Source organism: Macaca mulatta, chromosome 19 (genome assembly GCF_049350105.2).
Source record: "Macaca mulatta isolate MMU2019108-1 chromosome 19, T2T-MMU8v2.0, whole genome shotgun sequence".
Classification (NCBI taxonomy): Eukaryota; Metazoa; Chordata; class Mammalia; order Primates; family Cercopithecidae; genus Macaca; species Macaca mulatta.
In genome coordinates this window covers 44,195,789-44,204,662 of record NC_133424.1, presented here as the reverse complement: position 1 = coordinate 44,204,662, position 8,874 = coordinate 44,195,789, and the positions used below count along the sequence as shown (strand labels likewise).

The window sequence follows — 8,874 nt, the reverse complement described above, 5'->3', positions numbered from 1 at the left end:
GCCTGGCCAACCTGGTGAAACCCTGTCTCTACTAAAAGTACAAAACTTAGCCAGGCATGGTGGCAGGCACCTGTAATCCCCGCTACTTGGGAGGCTGAGGCAGGATAATTGCTTGAACCCTGGAGACGGAGGTTGCGGTGAGCCGAAATCGCACCACTGCACTCCATCCTGGGAGACAAGAGCGAGACTTTGTCTCAAAATAAAAAAGAAATGTGTGGTATATGTGTGTGTGTGTGTGTGTGTGTCTGTAACCAGCCGTAACAGTTTGCCTGGGACTGAGGGGTTTCCCGGGATGTGGGACTTTTAGAGCTAAAACTAGGAATGTCCTAGGCAAAGTGAAATAAGTTGATCATTCTAGTATGTATGTATAAATGTATGTGTTTGTATAATTACATGTGTATGTGTGTATATATAAAATATATATATACATATGTATGGTATGTATGTAATTGGCTAATTGGTAATAGTCTGGATGGGAGGATTGCTTAAGCCTAGGAGTTTGAGATCAGCCTAGGCAACACTGTGGGGGGAAAAAAAAAAAATATATATATATATATATATACACACTATATATATATATACTATATATATATAGTGGCTATTTTCTCATGTCAAAAAAATCTTGTATGTGTATGTGAGAGAGAGAGATGGTATATATATTAACTATGTATAGGAAACATACATAATTAATATATAATAAATTATATGTATAATTATATATAAATATTTTATATATTTATATTTATATATCTTATATAAATTATAAAATTATATATGTGTATATATAAAAAATTACATATATACTGTAAGTACATGGAAAAAAGATAGGCAGAATGGGAAAATATTAATAGAAATTATCTTTGACAGATGAGATTGTGTTTTCAACCAGGGTCTTCGAGAGAAGCAACCAATAGGTTAGTGAGAAAGACAGAGAGAGTGAGATTTCTTTTAAAAATTAGCTCACACAATTGTAGGGGCAGGCAAGTTCAAAATTCATATGGCAGGCCAGCCCATTGGAAACCCAGGCAGGATCTCTATCTTACAGTTTTGAGGCAGAACTCCTTCATTGAGAAACCTGTTTTTGCTCTTAAGGCCTTAGATTAGGCTCACCTACATTAAAGAGAGTAAACCTCCTTTATTTAAAGTCAATTGATTGTAAATTTTTTTTTTTTTTGAGACGGAGTCTAGCTCAGTTGCCCAGGCTGGAGTGCAGTGGCGTGATCTCGGCTCACTGCAAGCTCCGCCTCCCGAGTTCACGCCATTCTCCTGCCTCAGCCTCCCAAGTAGCTGGGACTACAGGCGCTTGCCACCACGCCTGGCTAATTTTTTGCATTTTTAGTAGAGATGGGGTTTCACTGTGTTTGCCAGGATGGTCTTGATCTGCTGACCTCGTGATCCACCCGCCTCGGCCTCCCAAAGTGCTGGGATTACAGGCATGAGCCACCGCGCCCGGCCCGTAAATGTTAATGACATCAACAAAATACTTCACGGCAAAGTCTAGTGTTTGATCTAACAACTGGGCACCACAGCTGAGCCAAGGTGACACATAAAATTAACCATCACAATGGGTAATTTTAATTTTTTTTTTCCTTTTTTTTTTTGAGACAGAGTCTTGCTCTGTCACCCGGGCTGGAGTGCAGTGGCGCGATCTTGGCTCACTGCAACCTCCACCTCCCAGATTCAAGCGATTCTCATGCCTCAGCCCTGCTTATAGCTGGGATTACAGGCATGTACCACCACACCTAGCTAGTTTTGTATTTTGTTGGCCAGGCTGGTCCTGAACTCCTGGCCTTAAGTGATCTGCCTGCCTAGGCCTCCCAGAGTGCTGGGATTACAGGCATGAGCCACCAGCCTGGCCTCTTGTATGTTTTTATATTTCCAAGTGTCCTATTCACTTTTGTAATAAGGGGGAAAAATGTTTTAAACGGTGAGTCTTTCAGTTCAAAATGGTTGACTGAATAGACCTATTGACATCTGTTTCTCTCCAGCTCCTCCTTCTCCCTCCGTAGCGTTGGTGTGGGGCAACAAATGAGCTAGTGCATGTGAAGCTTGGTGCTTTAGTAAATGCTGGTGATTCCAACTACTGGAGCCCAGTGGTTTTGACTCTACTATTACATGCCGACTAGGCCAGACTCGTGCTTTGCTTTGCTTTTTTGAGATGAGATCTCCCTCTGTCACCCAGGCTGGAGTGCAGTGGTGCGATCTTGGCTCACTGCAACCCCCACCTCCTGGGCTCAAGCCATCCTCCATTTCAGCCTCCTAAGTAGCTGGGACCACAGGCACGTGCCATAGCTCCTGACTATTTTTTGTATTTTTATTAGACAGGGTTTCACCATGTTGCCCAGGCTGATCTTGAACTGGGCTCAAACAGTCTGCTCACCTTGGCCTTCCAAAGTGCTGAGATTCCAGGCATGAGCCACCATATGTCTCCAGACATGTGCTTTACTATTGCAATAGAGGAAGGAAATATTTTTGAAATCATGTTCATCTTTATAATTTTATGTTTCTCAAACATCTGCTCCAGCGACCGACGTGTTTTTGTGGCCGTGTCATAACTACATAAACATACAGTCATGTACCACGTAACAATGCTTCAGTCAACAGTGGACCACATATACGACAGTGGTCCCATACAATTATAATGGGGCCAAAAAATTCCTATCACTTAGTGATGTCATAGCCATTGTAACATCGTAGAGCAATGTGTTACTCTTGTGTTTGTGGTGATGCTGGTGTAAACAAACCTACTGCACTGCCAATCCTGTGAAAGCCTAGCACGTGCAGTAATGGATGGTGCATAATACTTGATAATGATAATGAGTGACTATGTTACTGGTTTATGTATTTGCCCTACTTTTTATTGTTATTTTAGAATGTACTCCTTCTACTTATGAAAAAATAAAGTTAACTGTAAAACAGGCTCAGGCGGTTCCTTCAGGAGGTGTCCAGAAGCAGGCATTGTTATCACAGGAGGTGAAAGCTCCATGCACGTTACTGCCCCTGAAGATTTTCCAGTGGGATGAGACATGGAGGTGGAGGACAGTGATATTGATTATCCTGCCCCTCTGCAGGCCTAGACTCCTGTGGCATTTGTTCTTCATTTTTTTAAAGAATGTCTAGAAAGTTTTAAACATTTTCTTAATAGAAAAAAGCTTGAGAATAAGAATATAAAAATAGAAAATATTTTTGTACAGCTGTACAATGTGTGTGGTTTTTGTTTTTGTTTTTGTTTTTGTTTTTGTTTTTGAGACGGAGTCTCGCTCTGTCGCCCAGGCTGGAGTGCAGTGGCGTGATCTCGGCTCACTGCAAGCTCCGCCTCCCGGGTTCACGCCATTCTCCTGCCTCAGCCTCCTGAGTAGCTGGGACTACAGGCGCCTGCCACCGTGCCCGGCTAATTTTTTTTGTATTTTTAGTAGAGACGGGGTTTCACTGTGGTCTCGATCTCCTGACCTTGTGATCCGCCTGCCTCGGCCTCCCAAAGTGCTGGGATTACAGGCGTGAGCCACCGCACCCGGCCTACAATGTGTGTTTTAAACTGTGTTATAAAAAAGTCAAAAAGTTAAAAAATTAAAAAGTTTGTAAAGTAAAAAGTTACAGTATACTAAAATTAATCTATTATTGAAGAAAAAATTTTAAAAATAATTTAAATGTAGCCTAATTGTACAGCATTTAGTCTACGAGAGTGTATAGTAATGTCCTCGGCCTTCACATTCACTCATCACTCACTGACTCACCCAGAGCAACTTCTTCCAATCCTGCAAGCTCCATTCATGATAAGTGCCCTGTATAGGTGCACCATTTTTATCTTTTTATCTTTTTTTTTTTTTTTTGAGGCAGAGTCTCGCTCTGTCACCCAGGGGCTGGAGTAGTGCAGTGGCACGATCTTGGCTCACTACAACCTCTGCCTTCTGGGTTCAAGCAATTCTCGTGCCTCAGCCACCTGAGTAGCTGGGATTATAGGAGTGTGCCACTATGCTTGGCTAATTTTTGTATTTTTAGTAGAGATGGGGTTTCACCATGTTGGCCAGGCTGGTCTTGAACTCCTGGCCTCAAGCATTCTGCCCGCCTCAGCCTCCCAAAGTGTTGGGATTACAGGCATGAGCCACTGCGCCTGGCCTATCTCATCAATCTTGATTGACTGATATTTCATTAGGATATGTGTAGGTGTGGGGGTCTTTTTTTCATTTGCTGCAGTGGGTACCTCTGCAGTGAATCCACCAAGGTCTTCAGAGGTCTGCAAATGCCCTTCAGCTATTCACTTCTTCCTTTCTGCTGTCTCTCGTATCCTTCTGAGGTTCCTGATGATCTAAGGCTGGACCTCCTGGATGGGTTGTCCACTTCTAGTACCTTTTATCTCCATTTCCCAATCGTTTGTTTCCTTGGTTCTGAGAGGTTCCTCAAATATATCTTTCAGCCCTTGTGATATTTTTATAATTCTGGTAATCATGTTTAGTCTGGCTTTTATTTAGTGGCTATACTTTCTTTTCTCATGGCATTTTGTTCTTTTAAAGCCTCCTTAGTCCTCTGTGTTAATTCAGTTTCCCTTGAGCTTCTCTGCTTATCTGGATCTCTCTTTCATGTTGCAATTTCTTTCACCACACCTAATGATCCTTGCTGCTTGTTCACATCTAGTCATCTGTTCTGATTTTAGGAAGAGGAACTACTGGTACTTGGTGTATACTGTGTCAGTTGAGGGATTTTCTGCCCTGGTGGTTCCCTGTGCAGGCATCTCCCTGGCTGCTGAGCAGGCCTCTGTGTATATAGATAAGGTGCATGCAATGGTCAGCTTCACTTTAGGATGCAAGTCTCCCAAAAGCCAGGATAAAGGCTTCCCTTTGTAGATACAACCTGTCCCCCTACATCTTTAGCTCTCCCCAAAAGAGTTTGCTAAATTTCCTTAGAGAAGTGGGTTGACACCTTGTTTTTCTCCCACCTTCATCATGAGTAAGCCCAGCCTTTCTAGAAAATAGTAAAAGCAAAGAGAGCCATCTCTGCTTCCAGGTGTGACCGCCAGTCCAACCCAAAGCCAACTGACAGCTCACCAGGCACATGAGCTTGTGCCGTTTCCCATGTCACTGTTCCTTCCAAACAGGGTTGCCAATGGGCAGAGGAAGCAAGACAAAATACCCATTATTTGCCTTCCTTTCAACCAGGGTAGGCGAAAGAACACATACACGCCACACCTCAAGGCTTGCCCTGCAGAGGTTCAATAAGCCTTTTTATCCCTGCACAAAAATCTTGTCCTCACGACCTCACCTTTGCCTGAGGCATAACCCTTTCCCAAACTCCTCCCCAGACATTCCCCCAGTGTGAGCGCTGGTTCAGCAGCTGCTTTGCTGATAGATCAGTGCGTATTCTGCATGTGGCCTATCTCTATTATGATGCCAGCATGGGAAGGGGCTGCCTAGTGGAGGCTGTCAGAGGGCACTTCTACTCCCTTGAGCCTCACTCCAAGGTATCCTTGGCTTCCGTAGCCAAAACAAAAACACTCAATTTCCTACTCCTCGTCCGGGCGCGGTGGCTCAAGCCTGTAATCCCAGCACTTTGGGAGGCCGAGACGGGCGGATCACGAGGTCAGGAGATCAAGACCATCCTGGCTAACACAGTGAAACCCCGTCTCTACTAAAAAATACAAAAAAATAGCCGGGCGAGGTGGCGGGCGCCTGTAGTCCCAGCTACTCGGGAGGCTGAGGCAGGAGAATGGCGCAAACCCGGGAGGCGGAGCTTGCAGTGAGCTGAGATCCAGCCACTGCACTCCAGCCTGGGCGACAGAGCCAGACTCCGTCTCAAAAAAAAAAAAAAAAAAAAAAAAAAAAAATTTCCTACTCCTCATTTTGTCTATTTTTCTACTAGGTCTTCATGGAATCCACATATTCTAGCTCTGATGAATTCCTGCCCCTCTCCATGTTATAAATTCTCTCTCCAAACACCGCCCCTTCCATGGGAGAGCCCATTAGGGTCACATCCCCGGCCCCATCCTTCTCATTCCTCTACCCTCGACCCAACTATGAACTCTGTGCCCAAAGCCGCTAAGCCAAAGCCGCCATAAGGCTTTCCCTCCCCAACCAGTTCATTCTGAGCCACAAAAGTCTTTCTCCAATTTCCACTAAAAAAGGATTTGGTGGCATCTTTGTTATTTTAAAATGGTCATTTCTCCTCCTGCCTTCACCATTAGTGACTTCTTTTTAAACTTTTTATACCTTCTTTACTTACATCTAGGGGGCTATCAGAACACAATCGTGTGTCACTTAATGGGGATACGTTCTGAGAAACTCATCATTATGTAATTTCGTCATTGTGTGAGCATCACAGAGTGTACTCACACAAAGCCACATGGCATAGCCTCCTGCACACCTGGGCTAGATGCTGGAGCTGTTTGCTCCAAGGCTACACACCTGCACAGCATGTCACTGTACTGAACACTGCAGGCAACTATAAACCAATGGTAAGTATTCGTGTATCTAAACATATCTAAACAGAAAAAGTACAGTCAAAATACAGTAGAAAAGAAAAATGGGGGCCGGGCGCGGTGGCTCACGCCTGTAATCCCAGCACTTTGGGAGGCCGAGGCGGATGGATCACGAGGTCAGGAGATCGAGACCATCCTGGCTAACACGGTGAAACCCCGTCTCTACTAAAAAATACAAAAAATTAGCTGGGCGTGGTGGCGGGCGCCTGTAGTCCCAGCTACTCGGGAGGCTGAGGCAGGAGAATGGCGTGAACCCGGAGGCGGAGCTTGCAGTGAGCGGAGATCGCGCCACTGCACTCCAGCCTGGGCGACAGAGCCAGATTCCACCTCAAAAAAAAAAAAAAAAAAAAAAAAAAAAGAAAAATGGGGCTGGGCACAGTGACTGATGCCTGTAATCCCAGCACTTTGGGAGGCCGAGGCAGGTGGATCAGTTGAGGGGCTAATTTTTAAGTATTTCTGTAGAGGTGGGGTCTTGCTGTGTTGCCCAGGTTGGTCTCAGACTCCTGGCCTCAAGTGACCCTCCTGTCTTGGCCTCCCAAAGTGCTGGGATTATAGGCATGAGCCACCACGCCTGGCCCCTGGTCTTTATTCCTTAAAGCACAGGTCATAAAAGTGTTTTGTTTCATCTGGAAGGGTTTTAAGAAAGTCCTGGGGTGAGACCGGGCGCAGTGACTCACGCCTGTGATCCCAGCACTTTGGGAGGCCAGGGCGGGAGGATCTCTTGAGCCCAGGAGTCCGAGACAGAGAAGCTCCAAAATTTCTTCAGGGAACTACAAAACATGACATAGTGGATTTGAAAAAGAAACAAATAGAATTTTTATAACTGAAACACACAATAGCCAAAATTAAGAATTCTTACTCTTAAAGATGTTCTGTTTATATATATATTATATGTATATATATTTATATAAGTAAATATTAGTATTTATATATAAATATTTATATATATATATCTATATATGAGGATAATAAGATGGAGAGAGACTTGCAATCAGGAGGACTGCTTTAGATACAGTATTCAAGGGAGGCCCCTGAGGAGGAGATGGTAGATTCCAGGCAGGATGCCTGAGAAGCAAGAAGAAAGTAAAATGAAAGTAAATGGTAGTGGTAAATATATAGATAAATGTAATGAACATTGAGTCTTTAAAATGGTAATATCTTTGGGGATTTAAGAATACATAAAATTAAAAGGCACAACAATAACAACATATAATCAGGCACAAGGCACATGGAGTTTGTGTTCTAAAGTCTTTATATCATTCAGAAGAGGATAAAAGTGTTGACTAATTTTATAATTTGAAAATATGCATGATGAAATTTCTGGAAACAATGTATATAACTTTTAAACTAGTATGGGGATAAAAAGAATCATTAAAAAATAATCCAAATAAGAGCAGGAAAATGAAAGGTAGGCAAGGGGAGAATAGAAAACAAAAAGTAAAACGTTAGATTACAAAAAGTAAAAAGTAGATTTAAAACCAAACATACCAGTAGTAGATACACTAAATGGACAAAATACTCGAGTTAAAAGACAAAGAATGTCACTGTGTAAACTAAAGCACAGCTGTGTTGTCTTTAAGATGTATGTCCCAAGCATAAGGATAGAGAAAGGTCAAAAGTAAAAGGGCAGGAAAAACAGTACTTCTCAAATATAAACCAAAACTGAGATGGTAAATCTTAATCTCTAACAAGGTAGATGTTAGTGTAAAAAATACTACTTAGGCCAGGCATGACGGCTCAGCCCAGAGGTTCAAGACCAGCCTGGGTAACATAGGGAGACCTTGTCTCTGCAAAAAATTTAAAAATTAACTGGGTGTGATGGCTCACTGTCTGTCATCCCGGTTACTCAGGAGGCTGAGGCAGGAGGATGACTTGAGCCCAGGAGTTTGAAGCTGCACTGAGCAGTGATCACACCACTGCACTCTAGCCTGGGCAATAGAGTGAGACCCTGTCTCAAACAGAACAAACAAAACAAAAATGCTAAGCAAAGAGGATGATTCATAAAGATAAAAGGCTCAACTTACCAAGTAGAATTCATACAAATTTAAATTTGTGTGCACCTAGAAATAATTTATGTCAATACATTTGAAAATTTAGATGAAATAGTCAAATTCTTGAAAACTTACCTTAAAACTGACTCAAAAAGAAAAAGAATACCTGAATAGTCATGTAATCATTAAAAGAATTGAATTAAAAAATCTTCCCTTGAAAACTCCGGGCCTAGATACCTTCACTAGAGAGTTCTAAAAATATTCAAGGAAGAAATAATTTCAGTCTTACATAAACCTTTCTAGAAACAGAAAAAGAATTAATGCTCCTTAATCTAATGAGGTTAGTATAACCTTGATACCAAAACCCAACAGTGATAGTATAAGAAAAGAAAATTGCTTTTCATTTCACTTATG

At 42.6% G+C, this 8,874-nt stretch overlaps 1 protein-coding gene across 4 annotated transcripts in view; it reads left to right on the top strand.

The window, feature by feature from the left end:
• The window catches only part of CEP89 (centrosomal protein 89), a 97,675-nt gene that overhangs the window by 58,424 nt on the left and 30,377 nt on the right, over window positions 1-8,874 (top strand). The window lies entirely within an intron of this gene.